General features: G+C 43.4%; 1 long non-coding RNA gene across 1 annotated transcript in view; it reads right to left on the bottom strand.

Moving 5' to 3' along the window:
• Positions 1-16,689, bottom strand: part of LOC309380368 — a 664,373-nt gene extending 647,684 nt beyond the window's left edge. The window contains exon 1 of the long non-coding RNA XR_014172884.1: positions 15,046-16,689. This is a non-coding gene — a long non-coding RNA (uncharacterized lncRNA). The remainder of the gene's footprint in view (positions 1-15,045) is intronic.
• Positions 16,690-20,578: the final 3,889 nt, after the last annotated feature.

The raw sequence follows: 20,578 nt of genomic DNA, 5'->3' as shown, positions 1-20,578 counted from the left end.
TCATATTGTTTCAGAAAGTATTAACTGTATTTTGGTAAATTCCACTTTAAATGTAAGCTGAATAGAATTTCTACTCTATCCCTAATTAGGACTAATTGCATTGTCAGCCTTGACTTAAGAGTCTTGATTTGAGACTAACTTGTGTCATTAGTTATTCCATTCATTTCAATGGCACTTAGTCAAGGTTAATCATAGCTGGATCAGCACCTGCGGCTTTAACTGCACTACTGTTTTCAACTCACCTGACCTGCATTAACAGTTAACTTTGTCTATGGACCTCCTTATCACTGAAGAGGTAAGCCTGAGACTGGGACACACCACTTCACAGTGCAGGTGGATTCTCATATCTACACAAACACAGACACAAACAAACATCCTATACATATGGATCTAGATATCAACAAGCAGAATTGGACCATTGCCTTCTCCGTGAAGGGAGCATTGCCACATACTGAAAAGATCTGTGACATGGGCTGATAGCCATACCCACTCCATGAAAATGATTAGATATGTCACCATTTTGCAGAAGGATTCAAGGGGAGGAGCCCCACAAAGCACATAAAGTTTGGGGCTTTGTTAAGCCTCTGTTTTAAAATTAGATTAAAAGGTATATATTTGGATTACTTTGATAGCATGGTAATTTTATAAATGCAGGATACATTGGGGGAGCATGCAGTCATGGGAGCCCCTACGCCAGGATTCCTCGTCCTCGGCCCTCCAGATGTTTCGAGACTACAATCCCCATCATCCCTGACCACTGGTCCTGCTAGCTAGGGATCATAGGAATTGTAGGCCAAAAACATATGGAGGGCCAAGGTTAAGGAAGCCTGCCCTACGCTTACCTAGAGAGGGTCTGGTGGTACAGTCTGTTCATATGTTTAAGATATTTGTGAGAATCAGGCCCTCGTGTCAGGTTTATATGAACGAAAGCCTGAAAAGCACAGTCTGCTAATTGTTATGAGCAGAGACCTAGCACTAGAATGGCATGTGATGCTGCAGACAGACTGAAAACCCATTGTCTGAGGAAGGTTGCATAATTCTCCCCTACCTGTGTTTGATTAGACTAAATGCTTTTATTCCAAATTCCATTCACGAAAAGGTCAAGAGGAAACTTTCTCATACATTTCAATAGTCCTGATCTCTGCTGATAATTGATTATCAGTGATAATATTATAGTAGTAAATAGTGTATGATGGGGGGAGGGTGGAAATCCCAGACCTTGGATCTTTGTGAATTGGGTAAAAATATTGATTTTCATTTTGTTCAAAGAGCTTCAGTGAGTGATTTAAGAGCTTAACATCTATATGAGTTTGGCCGTGTCCCCAAAATAATTCATTACATGGTGGTTATTATTCTGCATTTGCAATTAATCAGGTTGGTAAAGTGCTTCATTTGGTGGGTATGTATTGTTAAAATAAATCTGGAAACACTAACCTTGTCACGTTCAGGGGTCGAGTGTGGGAATGAATCTTTAGAACACAGAGGGTAAAATACTTAAAGGCGTAGCCACAAGAGATTTCGGCTGGACAATCAGAATTTATTTTCTAAGCGGATGGTGTACCCAGCCAGCGCCATGGCATGTTTTAAGGTCTCCTTAACCTGTCTGAGCAAATTGTATAAATCACGGCAATAAAATCTTCCCCATTCAAAATGCTAGCGCTGAAGAGCACTGACCAGCTTTTGACCTCCTATTCTGGGCCCCAACTGACCCTAACTTAGAAGTTCAAATGGTCAATAGCAGGTCACTGAGGGCAGTTACAGAGCCATTTTAATTTCAATTTGATTGTAAGGTTAAATCTATGCAATACAGGTACGCTTTCCAGCTTTCTCTAGTCTTTCTGCTCACTGGAGAACATGTGGATCTCATGAAGCAAGCAACAGCTACAGCCTATGTTATGTTTTTCTCCCTCCCTCCACCTTTCCCCTTAAAATAAATGTAAAGGGGAGGGGAAAATCAAACAGGTTGCTTTCCTTCTGGCATAAACCAAGTTGGTCGTTTATCAGTATAATGGATCTATGGACAGCCTTAAACAATTGTCAAACATTCTTTTAAAAGCCATTAATTTTTTCAACTAATATATATCTGTTTTGTGCATTTGTTGAACCCTTCACTTGTCATTGCAAAGGGCCTGTAAAACTAAGCAGAGGCCTGATCAGTTTTCAGTGAGCTCTGAGCCTCAGAGTTCGCCTGGGTCACCCACAAGATTTATGAGACTTAGTACCAATGTCTGATTGGAACTGTTAGGCCTAGAGAAAGCTGACTCTCCCTCCCCTGCACACCGAGTCCAGTAACTCCACTCATACATTCCCAGTGGCTGTCAGAGAGGCAGCAAAATTGATGGCCTGTACAGATACCAAAGTGGACATCAATAAAAGGAGATGGATGTGAACCAGTCGAATGACATACCTCACTGCTGGGGTGGCTGGGGAGAGGGGGGAACAGGTTAAAAAAACACCGGAAAGTTATTTATTTAAGCTTCAAGGACAAGGAGTTTGTCACTACTTGCTTAAGGATTTAATCTTCAAATGCCCTATATGCTGGATTCCATCATTCTCTAGTTAGCATACGTGCACAAAGTCAAATTATTGCAGTGGCTAAGTGTCTTAGCACTTGGCTCAAGCATAGGAAATAATATGTAAAGAAAGAAAAAAGATATCATAGAGTACTACAGAACTCATTAAACACTGACAAAATTGAGGATATCACTGAAATAAAGCTATACAAGCCATTTTGATGAAAGAGGAAATGAGTATCCTTTTTTTTATAAACAGCCACCAAATTGGATCTAAGGGAACATCACCACTGCAATCTGTAATGAAACCTTACAAATGCAATCCTTTCAATAAATGTGCAGGCTTTATTTGGAGCAGTTTGGCACCTTAAATTAATTTGCTTTGCTCTTCATGTGTCTTTATTTCGTTTATTTTCATGTTATGTCCATGAAGATAAAGGTGAAAGGAAAAACCAAATAAACTCAAGGCAACGTCTTTCTAAAAAGCACCCCCTATCAAATGCTGTCTTGTACCATATGACACATGGTCAATCAATATAAATTAGTATGTGTGCCACCAAAACTGCTTCATCTCACAGCATTTGTAAGACTAATAATTGCAATAACAATAATAATTTTAAAGTTTTTAAATTATTTTTATTGAAATCCACACCCTACCAATTGGTAGCATAGGCATGATACACAAAAATAGTTTAAAGTCCTGTTAAGATGGTGCTTAACTCCCACAATGTTAAACGAACATGTAAATTACCGTAATAAGTGGCCTATATTATAAGGACTGTAGCGAAAAGGGAACCTTTATGCAAGATGGTGGAGCTGCGCAAGTTTAAGGGTTTACAGCTGCATGTGTGCAGAACCTATTTCACATGTTCTCCCAAACACAAGAATTATAGAGTGGTGAGCATGCAGTTTCAGGAGGGGCCAGCACACACAGCACAGTGGACTTCTACACAGGATTAGGGTTTTCCTGGGGAAGGTGGAGAAAATGAGGCACTTTTGTGCATATCTGATGAAAATTCTCCTGCAATGCTATTTTAGAAAGGATCATAAAAGTAGATGCCTCTTTTATGCATATCAGATCTTAGGTGATAAAAAATGGAATTAGCATTCCTTTTATCTGCAGTTAAGCAACTGATTGCCAGGATATGGAAATCAGAGTTGCCTCCATCTTTGTGCTCTGCTGCAACCCAACCTCGGGCATTAGATGTCAATCCTGTTATAGCCAATCAAGTTCTGGCTTTCCAATGAACACATGTCACTCAGGCTGACTTACAAAAGTTTTAATCACAAATTAAAACCACAATAATAAAGAAAATACAATGGAGGCCGGCAGAACAGATAATAAATAAATAAATTTTAAATAAAAACAGCATCTTCCCAGCAAGGCAAAAGAACAAAAAGTCTTTATTAGCCAGTAAAGGGGGGGAATAAAGACGGGACCATCCAAACCTCATAGTGCTTAAAGTTCCATAGTTTGGGTCTAGCCCCCGAAAAAGCCCTGACACATGTCACAGCCAACCCTGTTTCCACGATAGATAGAGCACAGCAAAGGGCCTCTCAACCAGATCTTAAACAACAGAAGAATGATACCAAGGGGACAGGTGGAGAACCCTTCAATTATCCTTGACACAAGAGCCTTAAACATATTTACCAACAACTAAGAAGAAACCTGTGGGATCAGACCAAAGGCCCATCTAGTCCAACACTCTATACTCACAGTAGCTAACCAGATGGACATGGAAAGCCCACAAGCAGATATTGAGTACCACAGCACTCTTCCAACCTGCAGTTTCTAGCACCTGGTATTCAGAGGCATACAGAGACAGTGGAAGTAGAACATAGCCATCATAAATAATTGACATTGATAAGCTTATTCTCCATGTCTTTGCCTAACCTTCTTTTGAAGCCATCAAAGTAGGTGGCCATCACTACCTAATGTGGGAGTGACTTATGTCAGGAAACAAATCCAGCCAGGATTTGTTGCAAGATAGCTATAGTGTGATCCCATAGGTAAGTGCCCACTAATACCAACCACAGATATGCTGCATTCTGGATCAAGTGAAGCTTTGAAGACTCTTCACAAGTAATCCCAAATCAAATGTAATGGAATAGAATAGTCCTGCCTAGTTGTAATGGAGGCATATGTTACCATCTTCATGCAGCAATAGATTATACAGTAAAGAAGGTGCTAAAAGAACTAATTCATTAAAATTCACCTGTTGGAGAGATTCTTCAAGGCACTACTAAACCAGCAATTTTTGTATCTGTTCCAGCTTTCATGAAAGAAAAACAATGGAAAAAAACACTTCAGAGTATGCTAGGGAAAGTGATATTGTTGTACAATTCCGATTACTATCTCTGGTTTTTCTTTTTTTAAAAAAAAAGCCAAAGGAACCAACAAAGGAACGATTTCCAAGACTTCTTCCATTTTTATGCTCAAAGTGTTTATTTGCCCTCTGGGACATTTCCTGCATTCTTATGTATTATGTAAATGAGATCTAAATCTAAAATGTGATCTGTGTACTTGGAAGCATTATGCATTCAACCATGTAAAAAGAAATGGCAGATTCTCCAGATCATGATGTTTACAAAGGACTTTTTTTGTGTGTACTTACAGTACTCTGAATTGATAGAGCTTTTCCAGTGAAGAAACAAATGGTCTGAGGCGGTGCAAGTAACAAACATAGAGATAACAGAGTAGAAAATATACCCATGAAATATTAAATATATTCTGTTGATAGAGCTGAGCAATGAAAGCCAAACTACATAAGTACTAATTCACTGACCCAGCTTTGTTTAGATATCACTCTCAGTAATGAATACACATCCATTTTATCGAGGTATGGTGAGCCAAATTCCATTGTTTGCCTCTGATCAGGGGGTGCCTTACCCACAATTCCTTGCTTTGAGGAAGGAATGTCCTCAAAGTCTTTACCCTCTATTTGATATCTCTATTCAAAATTAGAGCTATGTGTGCCACAAGCTTGTCATTCACCCCCTAAATTACCCTCAGATACATCAGAGGACACCATCCCATTTCCAGATTCAGCTGCTAGTCCAGTCAGCTTCTATACATTGAACAGAAGGGCTGGGGCACTTATTCTTCTTTCTGTCAGGCAGCAATATGTCTTGGGACAGCGCTGAGGCTGAAACAAGAGAGGTTGCAAAAAATCCTCCTCATACCACTTCAAATACAGTGGTACCTTGGGTTACATATGCTTCAGGTTACATACACTTCAGGTTACAGACTCCACTAACCCAGAAATATTACCTCGGGTTAAGAACTTTGGTTCAGGATGAGAACAGAAATCATGCAGCGGCAGCACGGTGGCAACAGGAGGCCCTATTAGCTAAAGTGGTGCTTCAGGTTAAGAACAGTTTCAGGTTAAGAACAGACCTCCAGAACAAATTAAGTACTTAACCCGAGGTACCACTGTAGAGGCATCTCACTTTCCTAGAAATTATCTTTCAATATGACTTTAGGTTTCTTTTGGATAGCTTGCAGCAGAATCTTTTAATACAGTGGTACTTCGGTTTTCAAACATAATCCATTCTGGAAGACCATCCGAGTTCTGAAATGTTTGAAAACTGAAAACTCAGTACGGAAGCCTCAAAAGGGGAAACTCAATATGGAAGCCATGTTTCATGTTCGACTTCTGAGGCACATTCGAAAACCGAAGCATTTACTTCCAGCTTTATGGCATTCAAAAACCGAAATGTTCATCACCAGAGAGGCTCAAAAACTGAGGTGCCACTGTATACTGTCTCCTTCTCAAAAGTTAACATAGGCAGCCTCCATCCATCTGAGCCCTCTCCACACCCATTTGGCTCCTCCTCATGGTCTTTAATTACCGGTACTTAGATATGCTTTCAGTCTCGCTTGTATCCTGGCTTTTTAGCAGCTGCAACATTTTCAAAAAGTCCAGATCTTACTGCACATGCCTTTTTATTATGCCCCTGATCTTGACCATCAAGTCACACTTTGTACCTTCCGGGAAACCTCTTTCCTCACATAATGGAAATGGTCATGCCGTTTGCAACCTTTCTGCATCATAATGGTCCTTTTGGTGATGTCTGGGACACTGTGGAACTATTAAAGAAATCATTTTAATCTATCTTAAATATTTCAAATACATATTCATTTTTATTCATCAGTGCAATTAGACCAGGATAAAAGATTATTAAGCCTGATTTAAGATTAACTCATCATAGTCATCATGACTTGGGAGCTGTATCTATAGGAGAGGCAAAGATTCTGCTCCTTGCTTCTAGATAAAGGCACTATTACATTGATCAGCCAGGCCTGCCAAACACTGATCTCTTTCCAAATATGTGGGAAACCCAACTGTTAATCAGAAATCAGGTAAATGCTCTTCTTCAATAACATAATCAATAGCAAAGTGGGGTTTTGAAAGCACACAATATTTCATTCCCGAGAAAGGGTTTGTAGGAAATATTTGAGGAAAACACACACAATATGCACATCCATACCCCTGATGAGTTTAAAAATGAGCATATCAAGAGGAGGCATATATCTGCTAATGTATAGCTTACAACACAGATATATATATATTAATGCATGTGAAAATATTGCTTGAACAGGGGGCATGGCCTGGGGAAAGTCATGAGGAGCAGATAGAGAGTTCTGGAGGGTTGTAATTGCCCCAAGCCTGAAGTTCACCTCCTGAATATATGAAAAAGCCCCTATTGGGCTTCCATGTGACTGAGAGCCTCACCAGTCACACAGAACATCCTAAACACATAGTGGTGCCCAGTGCTTTTATCCTTTAAAAATGTTTGTTGTTGTTTAGTCGTTTAGTCATGTCCGACTCTTCGTGACCCCATGGACCAGAGCACCCCCAGCCACGCCTGTCTTCCACTGCCTCCCACACTTTGGTCAAACTCATGCTGGTAGCTTCAAGAACACTGTCCAACCATTTCATCCTCTGTTGTCCCCTTCTCCTTGTGCCCTCAATCTTTCCCAACATCAGGGTCTTTTCCAGGGAGTCTTCTCTTCTCCTGAAGTGGCCAAAGTATTGGAGCCTCAGCTTCAGGATCTGTCCTTCCAGTGAGCACTCAGGGCTGACTTCCTTCAGAATGGATAGGTTTGATCTTCTTGCAGTCCATGGGACTCTCAAGAGTCTCCTCCAGCACCATAATCCAAAAGCATCAATACTTTGGTGATCAGCCTTCTTTATGGTCTCTCACTTCCATACATCACTACTGGGAAAACCATAGCTTTTACTATACGGACCTTTGTTACCCCTAAAAATGTTTAGGGGTACTCTCATTTTCCTACTCATATTGAAATGCTGCCCCTCAATGAGGCCAAGCTTAGATACACAAACTGTTTAGGGGGTATGCGTACCCCTGCGTACCCCCAGGAAAAAAGCACTGGTGGTGCCTTACGTTCATACTTCTAGGTAATGGCCAGAGGGATGCACTAATATTGGGGGCAGTTCTGGATAGCACAGTTCTGCTCCTGTCCACATCTTCAGACAATGCCTGGAGGGGCTAATCTTGCAATGGTCAATCACCACTAACATTTCATCAAAAGCAACGTAATGGGGGTTAAACTTTTGGTGAATCATTCCCTTTAGAGTTATGGCTGACCAGGCCTTTCAAAAAATAGTAAGAAATAGAAAGCTGATTAATGATCACCAGTAGAATTTAAATAGATAAAAAGCTGGAGAATACCACAAACCATAGCTGTGATCCTAAGCAAACGACAGGGCATGTTTTGTGGAAATCACTGAGACTTTCTGAATGAACTATGCTTAGATTTCTTGATTATCAATATTGCAAAGCCCAGTGCCAACGCAGGTTTCAGTGATTTACCTTGGCTACCCAATCTAGCATTTGCAGCTGATACATTAATTTCCAAGCATGTGTTAAGGTACAAGTTTCCAAGGATGTGCATTCCATTTATCTTTGCTTTAGTGAGATTGACATGGTGAATTATGAAGTCAAACCCTAGGCTACAAGATGCCTATAAAGATTAAGGCATTTCCTCCTTTCCCTAACAATTAGCAACACTAGGCTGCTAAACAGAGATCAATTGTAATTGGGAAACTGAAAGAAGACAATAAACAAATTACTTGTGTTTTCACTGAAGCCTGTTGGTTTACAAGACCAACTGTTATTTAATCCCAAAGCCTTGTTGTAGGCTGTAAATTACCCATTACAGTTGTCACTGGGCCCTGAACAAGAGTTAGTTACTCCTAGTTGCGGGGGTGGGGCACGACCTAGTTATTTACTTTAGTTGAAACTGAATACCACAGTACATAAATAGCTTCAAAAAGTTTGCTGTTTATGTCTATGTGCATGAAAAATACAGGTACTGGGAGGAAAAAAATGTAGCACATATTTAGCTGTTTATCCAGGCTGCCCATCAGAAGACTCTGGTTTAAGTTAAAATAAGTACAACTGGGTGAAAAATTCAATGTTTAACACTCTTTTCTGATTAAACAAACAAATAAATACAAATACTATATATCTATATACGTATGGGGGGTAATTGGGTTGTTGTTTTTATTTTGATTGTAAATTTTGTGGTTTTATATTTTTATTTTTTCAGCAAACCGCCCTGAGGCCTCTGGGTATAGGGCGGTATATAAATTCAATAAATAATAATAATAATAATAATAATAATAATAATTATTAATGATGTTTCAGGAGTATCTGAATCTGACGTATGGCAAACATTTACATGAGGAGCACCCATTTCTCTCATAGGGTTGGCCCTATCTTTAGGAATTGTGAGGCATCTATCTTAGATGATTCTGAAGTTAATGAAAGGTCAGCAAATTGTTAGTTTTACAACATTTATGTACTGCTTGATTGTAATAAGACCTCTAAGCCAGGCACCCCCAAACTCAGCCCTCCAGATGTTTACGGACTACCACTCCCATCATCCCTAGCTAACAGGACCAGTGGTCAGGGATGGTGAGAATTGTAGTCCCAAAACATCTGGAGGGCCGAGTTTGCCTATGCCTGGGTTAGTGAATTTATAAAGGTGAGCAATAATTGATGCTGGCAAAGAGAGTTATCTCCAAAAGGCATTTAATAAATAAACAACCACTATCCAAAAAACAACAACCCAATCATAGTGAAAGCCAACATTCTGCAAAGAGTTGGATTTGCTGAACTTGGAGGCCACCTCAATCCTATCATTAATTGTTTCTTTTATCATATTGTACTAATGAAAAGATTTCATTCTGGCACTCATTTCCTATTATCTTTGCCAAGACATAACATAAAGTTTTACTTTTTAAATAGAAATGCTTATATCTTGCCCCGGTAGTGGCCATGAATTAACCATCTGAGCTGATGCAAAAACTACAGCGCCACCATAAAATCACAGCGTGTAACACTAGACTAACAATGTTTTGAGCTACCACAAAGTCAGTTGAATTGACTCAGCTTCTGTGGCTATGGTAGGAAGATAGAAAATTGCCTTATACCACCAAACTATTGCAATATAGTTCAATGCATAGTTCAGTGTAGTCTACATTCTTGGCAGTGGGGTTACAGGCAGAGGTATTTCTCAACCCTATCTGTGGTTACCGGAGATTGGACCTTGGACCTTTTGAACATAAAGCATATGCTCTATTGCTGAGTATTATAGAGCAACCTGTATGTTTTGGACTGAAGTTCCAATATGAACAAATGTGGCCCCAGATTGCTGCAATACACAGCAACAAGCTACATGTTACAGTCATCGTTGAACACATCTGCATAAAACTTAGTGGTGCTATTCCTTGGGGGGTGGGGGAAGTACTCCCCACAACCTCAAGGAAATGTTTGAAGGAGGGGAATTATGGAAGCTTTGTAGATCTTCTACAATAAAAGTGAAATTGTGAAAAGGGAAAAGGCATTAAGTTTTTCAGAAGCTTAGCAGGTGGATAATCAAAGCTAGCTACCATCAGCAGCAGCACAGAAACAATAGCCAACAATTAGGTTATCTTAGCAATAACAGCATCTAATTAGGTATTGCTTAGCATTAAGTAACGATCCGAAGACTAGTCTCCCAGAAACCATAGCTAGAACAACAGTATGGTTTAATTGACCACAGCTATGGAGTAATCAGTAGGGTGCAAAATAAATAGCTTAGTATATGGTTTGCTACAAGGTGTTGAAATGTAAAGTGGTTCTTATAAGCACTACAGAATTAAAAGGGACCTCTTATGCTTCTCTGACTTTATGACACATATATGGCCTAATCACCAAGACATTACCTCTAGCCCATTTTCAACATATGCCATCTCCTGTTTTAAAACAACTCTCATTTATAGCCATGCATTCTCAATTGTACATCTACTCCTAAACAAGAGCCAAAACAGTATTTGAAAATGAACTTCATTTAGGAAATAATAATAAAATGGACACTTTTCTGTTAAAGTGAGTTTGTTAAATATGTAGAATTATCACCACCCTGAAAAGGGACAGCGTTTATGGCATGACTTGGGTATATAAATGAATGCTTCCTTAAATAAGTTAAACACACACTGTTTTATTTGAATGTTTCATTCTGTTTCTGCTATTAAACGGGAACTAAAAAACCCAACTTCAGTCAATCAGTAAACAGGATCATTACTTCTGTTTCAGATTCCAAATCAAGGGTTTCATTTCATTTTCCTAGCACAATAATGCATACAGATGAGGAAGTCACATTGCAAATAACTTGTATCAGAATGGTATTTACTATGCTTATGGTAAGTAATTGACATTATTGACTTAATTCAGGGATGTAGAAAAACACCAAGACTAAATTGATGGGGAAAATGAAGAAGTGCATCAGTGTGTTAAAAATCTGAAATCAGAGTAAAGCCCATTATTTAGTTTGTAACTTAAATATACATATGCACATATGGGTATAGAAATGTACAAATAATGCATATGATATGGATTCTAATTTCCCACAGGGCAAACAGAAGAATACTGATGGTTCAAATGGGTATTCTAGGATTCATTATCAATATACTATAATACAAATGTTGGATACGTACTATGGAGTTACTGTCCCCATTCAACTTGTTCCATTAGCAGCTAATGGCCAAGTTTTTTTTTATCATTTTATTGATCAAAGGATCTTTATTATTGAAAATTATATTATACTGTTGTGGATCAGATCACCCAAACTGAAAATGCGACTCAGTCATTGGGTGACTTGCCACACAGTTCCTTGTTATTTTTTGCATTACTTCCCAAACTGAAGATTAGCATCACTTTGTGGGTCACAAGTGTCTTGCTGGTCCAGAACAAAGTCAACCAACAGCCTTTTCTGTTGAGTCCTTTTTCAGGGATTCTTTTAGGTGAAATTGTCCCAGGACTTACATATGGCGGGAGCCATGTCAGCAGTGACAAACAGTACATTCAAGTGGGCAGGTTGATGTTGAAATGGGTATACAACTCTTGGGCATCTCACATTCTTATAGGCAAGGAGCATTACACACACACACAAAAAAAAAACTTGTGAAGAACTGTGTGTGGGGAGCTTCTAAAATAGTATTGACTTCTTAGGGTGGCCATTTTCTCAAAGGTGGTGCCATCTTGGAGAAACACAGCTGATGCTTCTCTTTGAAGAGGAGCAATGAGGAAGCAACAAATGTAGCTACCAATGAATTTACTTTGCTACATGGAGTAGGCGGTCTTGCCCTGCCTTGAGATCAATTGGGTTGCCTTTAGGCTAGAACAAATGCTTACAGCCATTTTCATCTTAACTTCAAAACTCCTGGTAGTCATCAGATGGTTGGACTTATTCTGGGTTTGTTCAGATAGGATTTAATCTGCATTTAGCAACCTAATGTACTTCCAGGGTCAAGGCTGCATTTCTGACAGAGCCGGCCCTCCCATTACACAGGGAGAGTGTTCACTGCTTGCCACTGTTTGGGCCTGGCCACTGTGAAAGCAGCATGATGGCATGGTCCAGCAAAGTTGTTCTTATGTTCTTAGGCCATTATTAGGTCTCAGGCAGCTGATTTGGGCTGGTCATGAAAGGCCAGCAAATTGTCAAGTATTTAATGTATGACAGTGGTACCTTGGGTTAATAACTTAATTCGTTCCAGAGGTCCATTCTTAACCTGAAATTGTTCTTAACCTGAGGTACCACTTTAGCTAATGGGGCCTCCTGCCGCCGCCACACCACCACCATGCAATTTCTGTTCTCATCCTGAAGCAAAGTTCTTAACCCGAGGTACTATTTCTGGGTTAGCAGAGTCTATAACCTGAAGCATCTGTAACCTGAAGCATCTGTAACCTGAGGTACCACTGTATTGTATTTTACTGTCATGACGGGAGAGGGGTACTCGTGGGATCTACTGCTTCAGGTACTGAAATAACTTGGCTGGCCTCTGGTACTGTGCATCTTAACTTTGGGAGTGGGGCACCATTTGTTAATCCTCCTCAGGCTGGAAAATATCTTCAGCAAGCTCTTGCTCCAGAGAATGTGAAGTAATAGTTATAAGATGTACTCTGTGCACAAAGTATGTTGACTTTAGAACAAACTCAAATAAACACCAGGCATGACTAAAGCCCACCAGAAAATGGTCTTCGGCTGCCTCAGGGCCTGGTCTCTAGAGCTTTGTGGAAGGCCTGGCCTGAAATTATTCCAGACCCTGGTGAAATATAAAACATAGACCGGACACCCTAGCATTCCAACAGAAAAGAAAAGAGCCCAAACAGCCTCAGGGTTAGAGAGAGAAAGTTTAATTCCATATCTCCATGCTAAGGTTTGGACAAAAGATGCCTCTCTGAAGCTGCAATTTGCAGCCCAAGGGAAATATCTTTTGGTGCCAATACAGTATGCAATTCCGCCCCCTGCCCCAAGCTAAATTAGGTCCAAGAGGAAAGCTTTTCTTCACACAGCAGCAAAGGAAGAAAGGGTTAAATTTCCCCTCCATGTCTGTTCTGATCCCATTATTATCACACACAGACCCATGATGCAATAAATATTTTTTAAAGTCTGCATGTTTGCTGCAAAAACTCATTTAAGATCACTGAATAAATAGAAAGTTATTTGCACAGATGCATATACATGTTTAAAGTCTGTACTCCTAAAAAGGGTCATTGTTTTATATATATTGTATTTTACTCAATAATTTAGTAGGAGCATTTGTGAGCCTAATAATATATAGGGAATATTCATATGCAGATAAAGGAGGCATTAAGAATCTTTCACAATGACAAATAACTCATTCAGCTCCTCCTGATAAGGTTAAGAAATGGAGAGTTTGGCTTCCCTGCAGAAATCCTTTCCCCTTTCCCCTTCCTTAGAGAGAGAGGGCTCCACAGCCTCTTCCACAATAAAATGTTATTTTTATGGATCCATTATTTTAGTTGCATCTTGTTGTCATTGCATATTCATGCCTTCACGACATTATGTCATTGTTATGAATGTATATAAAAATACTATATAAATCATCCTAATGAGATAAACAATCAGTAGGGCCACCTCTTAATCATACCAGTCATCATTTTGTGACCAGGATACATTGCAAACACACAGTGCAGGCTACAAAGAATATTATGCAACAATATTATTTGACCATGTCACTCCTAACAAACCCAGTCAATAGTGTTCATGTCATGACTCGGCTCGAAATATCTCAGGGCTTACCCCAACGAAGCACTCTCGGATGGGTGCAACTCCAGTGTGTAGGTAAAGCCTATAAAATCCCAAAGAGCCTGCTTGTCGTTAACTAGCTTATTTCACTTCCTTCCATCCTCAGTAGACAGCATTAATTCTGTTTCTAATTAGAATTGCACAATTTAATTCTTCTGCTCTGGGCTATACAGAAGATATGGTTCATGTAACAGCAGCTTGGAGCGTACACACTTGCGTGCTGAGGTCCCCCAAAACCATCCCTAACCCAATAACTCACACATCACACATAATTTTTGTTTAAGGTTTTTGGCATAATTTTGGCCACAACTTTTATTATCATACAATTTTGTGAGTGGTTGCGTAGGCATTGGTTATGACTAGCTATCCCCCCCGCCTTGGGGGATAGCACTGACTCCCGGATTCCAGCGTAAGTCAGTGTGGAGGAACAAGCAGGGCAACTGGAGCTGCGTTACAGACCCTTCAGTTCCTCCCTGCCTGCGCCTTGGGGTCTTACACGGCCCGCACCCGATTCCAGGGGTTTGGACAAGGGGATGGTAAGCCCCAGAATTCCTTTAACGGAATTCCCATGTCGCAGCAGCATTGGAGGGGTAGGCACAGCCAATCCATACCCCTCCACCAACCAATTTAACCAATGCCTAACCGCCAACCTTACAAGTTGTGACGATTTGCTACGTAGTAGGCAAAACCCAAAAGGCACACACTAATCAGCCAATTGGTAAATTCCTACTAGGCCCCCGCACCAAGGCGAACGACCCCATGACAGGCAATAGCAAGGTCAAGCAGCAGCCCCATTCAAGGGAGGGCGGGCGGGTGATCCGGTGTCCACAGCGAAAGAGAAAGGAACAACTGTGGACCCAGTATAAATAACCTTTGACTCCACCCCTTAATTGGCAACATCACTTTTACCCTAGTAACAACCATCACCAATCAATTCAATTCCCTTGCCACAGCCTGGCTGCAACTGAGGATGTTTTGTCAGGCCCCATCCGCAACACGTGCTCTCTCTTTAATGAGAACACGCTTTGCGTGCTGAGGTCCCCCAAAACCATCCCTAACCCAATAACTCACACATCACACATAATTTTTGTTTAAGGTTTTTGGCATAATTTTGGCCACAACTTTTATTATCATACAATTTTGTGAGTGGTTGCGTAGGCATTGGTTATGACTAGCTATCCCCCCCGCCTTGGGGGATAGCACTGACTCCCGGATTCCAGCGTAAGTCAGTGTGGAGGAACAAGCAGGGCAACTGGAGCTGCGTTACAGACCCTTCAGTTCCTCCCTGCCTGCGCCTTGGGGTCTTACACGGCCCGCACCCGATTCCAGGGGTTTGGACAAGGGGATGGTAAGCCCCAGAATTCCTTTAACGGAATTCCCATGTCGCAGCAGCATTGGAGGGGTAGGCACAGCCAATCCATACCCCTCCACCAACCAATTTAACCAATGCCTAACCGCCACCCGAGCCCCTTATGCTCGCCGCCAACCACTCACAGACCAAACCACACCCTCAACCTGAACACCACAGCCTCCAACCAGATCTCATTCCCCAATGTGGAAAGATGAACACCATCATCCCTGTACAGTGCTGCGTCCATGTAGGAAATACGAGGGTGAGGAATGACCCATCCTCCCAAGCCCACCACCAAACTGCCCACTGCGGAATTAATCCGCTTCCTAGCTCGTTCGGCGGTTGCCGGGCTGGGACTGCCCCGCCAAATGCGGCGTTGAAGCAACTGCGACCAAATCAATTTAGTATTAGGCACCATGGCCGCCAGTTCCCTAAGGTCCTGTAACATAGCCATACGTAAAACGAAGCAGGGAGTGGAAACCAGATCATTTTCCCCCAGCTGTATCACAATCGCTGAAGGAGGGCCAAACCGTAGGACACGCCTATGCATGAGTGGTAAGAATTCCCTCCAACGCATCCCCCGTCTGGGAATCCAGGATACTTGCACTCGCTGCGGAAGACCCAGGCCGGCTCCCAATCCCGACTGACGAGCTCTGTCAGCAGCCCAATGCACAATACTGTGCCCTACTATCCAGATACGGATAGCGACCAGACCTAGGGTTAAAACAGAAATATAAGCACACCAAACACATTATCTGCGCACATAAGTCTTGAACGCATCCGATCTCCACCGCCCCATGTCTTTTATCCGTCTCACAGACAAACCCCAATGGGCAGCCGTCGTTGCCGCACCAATCCGAAAGGAGTGAGGGGCAAACTCTGATGCCTCAAGGCCACATGCTGCGACTGCTTTTCGCAACACCTTAGTGAATTGATGCCGCCCCAACGGGCGCCCATCTTCATGAATAAACAGGGGCCCCTCACCCGCAGGACGTAAGGCAAGGTACTTTCTAAGATCCCTTACCGGGCAAGGTCCACCCTCCCCTGTCGCCGGGAGCCTAAGCATGGCTCCCCTACCCAACTGATCCGTTTTTGAATTCCTGATATTAACGTGCAGATCCGATGGAGACACGCTCACATCCTGCAACAACAAGCCCCTGGAACTCCCATTCTGCTTAGGCTCGAGGACCACCTCTCCCACTCTCAGGGCCCCAAAGAAAGCAAGTGAGAAGGCTGCTGAAAATAAGCGAGCCTCGAATGAAGACCAACAGATGCTACGCAGTTTACTGCGCATCTGTGCCAGCAACTCAAGAGTGATAGGCCGCCTAGAGACAGGCCCGGAAGGAGTGAGTCGCCCCCATCCCTCCAAAGCTTTACGTACCACAAACTTCCCGCACGGGTCCCTGTTAAAATATGCCCTGCTAAAAAATGAAATCGCTGCTGAATGAAGCCGCAGCGTCCTGGCTGCCCGGCGCATCTGGAATAGATGTGCCAAATACTTGAGCACTTGAGAGGAGGAATGGGGGACAGAGACCTCACCAACCGTCTGTCCATTAAAGAATAAAAAATCTGCCCAGGCCTTTTTATAAGACCTCAAAGTCGAGGGGGCAACAGATGCAGCTACTCCCTGTAAAACTAAGTGCTGCCAAGGTTCCAGAGATGATCCGGGAAAATTTCCGGAAGGTCTCGAGCCACTGGCGCCAGGGATCTGAATCGCTCCATCTGAAAACGGGACAGAGCATCGGCAATCTCGTTAGATATGCCCGGAACAAAACGGGCGGAAAAAACAATATTAAAACGCAAACAATGTAAAACAAAAACCCGCAGCAGGGCTGATACCCTAGGAGAACGTGAAGACTGCTTGGCCAGAATCTTCACCACCGCCTGGTTATCGGACCAAAAACAAACTCGATGGTCCTTGAATTGTTCAACCCACAAGTGCACGGCCACTACAATGGGAAAAAACTCAAGAAAAGTTAAATCCCGGATTATAGCTTCCCCACGCCAAGCAGGAGGCCACCGTTCAGCACACCATCTGCCATCCCAAAAAAGCCCAAAACCCAGGGACCCCGCTGCATCCGAGTGCACCTGGAAGTCATTGTGGAGGTTCAGAACGTCCTGCCACAAGGATACACCATTGAATTCCTGCAGGAATTCCAACCAAAGACCAAGGTCAGCACGTACATGGCCAGACAGTCGCACCCTATGCTGTGGGGCCTGTAAACCTGATGTGAGTCTAGCTAAGCGGGAGCAGAACGGCCGCCCAGGGGCGACCACCCTGCAAGCGAAATTCAAATGACCTAACAACGACTGCAACTGACGGAGGGTGACCTTCTTCAAAGGAAGCAACTCCTCAATGACCTGTCTCAAGGCAATTATCTTATCCACTGGCAAACTAGATGTCTGGGCCACGGTATCCAACAAGATACCCAAATAAGTAAGCTGCGTGGAGGGACCTTCAGTCTTCTCTGCTGCCAGGGGGACCCCCAGTTCTTCCGTTAAGGAAGCAAATGCCTGTAACAAAACAACGCAGTCCCCTGTATCCCTCGCAGAGGCCACCAAAAAATCATCGAGATAATGAGTGACCCCCTCCAGGCCAGTTTTTATACGCAAGGCCCATTCCAAAAAGGAACTGAAACATTCGAAGGCTGCACAGGCCACAGAGCAGCCCATAGGCATGGCCTTATCAAAATAAAATCCTCCCTCAAACTGAAAACCTAGCAACCAGAAATCATCCGGATGGATCGGAAGTAGCCGAAATGCCGATTCAATATCGCATTTTGCTAGAAGGGCACCAGGCCCAAACTTCCGTATCATCTTGATCGCTTGATCAAGAGAAGCATAACGTACCGAACAAAGCTCCGGGGGAATTACGTCATTTACCGAAGTGCCTCTAGGGTGAGAAAGATTATGAATGAGGCGAAATTCCCCCGGAGCCTTCTTGGGAACTATACCCAAGGGTGACACATGCAAATTGGGAAAAGGGGGGTCCAAAAAAGGACCGGCCATACGATTAATAGCCAGTTCCTTTTTGATCTTCTTCCGAGCCACCTCTGGCATGTCTTGCACTGACTTCTGGTTAACCAATCTCCCTGCTACCGGGGTGGATGCCACCGGAATCCTGAACCCCGAAGAGAAACCCTCACGCAAATAAGACGCCGCCACCTTATCTGGATATAGTTCCAACAAGGATAACAACGGCTGCAGCCTCACCGGGGTGTAGGCTAAGGAGGACAAGGTGCTATTTTCCGGCTCCAGAGGCCGGGACTTGGGGAGCGGCTTTAGGGGGCTGCTGAGAGCCCCCACCCTTGCGAAAGGGTCGCCTTGCCCCTGTACACGCAGACGCTGAGTGGCTCCCAGAACACTTCTCACAAAGATGCGTGTACCTACAAGGTTGACGCTGGCAGACACCCTTGTTGAAGTCCCAACAATATAGACGGCGACCCGCCCTTTGAGGGAGGGCCTTAAACTTCTGCTGATCGGGGGCCTTACTATCAATGCGAGGAGCGACGTAAGTGGTCCATACATCTAAGTCTTTTCGATCCCAGCGGGCCGTAGGGATCTTGGCTGCTCTACGCCTGAAGTTCTGATCATAAGCCAAGGCAGCGGTCTCGCCGGCCATCGTGAAGGCCGAGCGGACTATGGACAGGTAGACCCATAAGTGCAAAGATCTCCTAGGATAGGCAGCGGAAACTATGCCAGCAAAAACTTGAAAACTGTCCAACCAACGTTCAAAAGTCCTGTCAGCTTTGGCTACAGTCATCCGCTTTTTCGAAGCAGCATAACCCTTATCCAAATGCTCTTGGCCATCAAGTGGAGGGGCTAAGCTAAAAATATCAACATAACGGCCATTGAGGATCCTGGACCGCAATCTGGTAGGCAAATGGGCACCAGGAATAAGGTCCCTAGCCGAATTGGTGGAGACTTTAACGTCAGGCACCAAAACGCCATCCTGACAGTCTTGCACTGCCCCATACTTAGCGCGATGTGAATTCGCCCTACGCTCCCAAACCCACTTAGGAAGCCCAGAGGTCTCACCAAAACCCCAGTAAAGCTTGAGAGAAGCTTCCTCGTCGCTACTAGAGCTTTGAGAAGAAGTACCTGCTGAAGAAGACGAAGTGTCCCTCCGTCTCCTCTTGGCACGTCTCCTGGAGCTCCGTTTGTGACGGCGATGCCCACCAGACGAAGCCTTTGGCGGTGGAGGAAGGCTGTCCTCAACCGAAGACTCTGAAACATCGCCCTGCTGGAGAGTACCTGGAACTGACTGAAAGGAGACAACCTGTGAATTACCCGAAGTTGAACAGCCAGCTCCCGACGACTGCGCGGGAGGCACCTGCATAGCCCGAACCCGAGCTGGTGCCCTCCTCCTGGCCCCCCCCCTGGCAGAACTCCGACCCCTAGGCGCAGCAACCTGCGACACAGGTGAGGCTGGGGACTGGGCCAGCCGCATGTCAGGTAAGGAAAAACTGGCTGATAATGGTTCTCTCTCTTCTTCACCAGACGATGACGCCGAAGAAGGAGCAACCACCAAGGAGGCTGGTCTCGCAGCTGAGGTTGACGGTGTTGAGCACCGTTGCATCACGCCCTCCATCTCAGCCGTAACCCGTGCCAGTGCCACAGGGTCACCCTCCAAACCCGACACCAAGGATTGGAGGCGTTGCAGCGACTGGGAGGGCTCAGGCGAACGTAAGGCCTGTGACGGGCCTTTAATACGACGCTTCGTGGAAGGGGCAGGTCCAGGCCTCCTAGCCGCCTTCTTTGGAGCCATCCTTACTATGCAAGAAAATAGAAAATTAATTAAGACAATAAATGAAATTATATATAATTAAAATAAAATTAAAGTAAAATAAAATAAATACAATAGGAATAAAATAGATTAAATCAAAATATAAGATTGAACAATTCCGAACTCGAACCCCAATTCACAATGGTTCAGCCAGAAACAGACGGCTAAAATTAGCCACAGCAATGATAAGGCAGGCAGCTACCAGCTGCAATTGGCTCAACAGCCACTAGAGGCCACTACTTCAGCCTCTAAAAGTGTGCCTGCACTTGCACAGAACGGCCACCAGAGGCCCCCACTCAAACAGC

This window comes from Podarcis melisellensis (assembly GCF_964234715.1).
Source record: "Podarcis melisellensis genome assembly, chromosome: 11".
Taxonomy (NCBI): Eukaryota; Metazoa; Chordata; class Lepidosauria; order Squamata; family Lacertidae; genus Podarcis; species Podarcis melisellensis.
The sequence above is the reverse complement of the archived record's forward strand: the minus strand, read 5'-3'. Positions and strand labels throughout refer to the sequence as shown.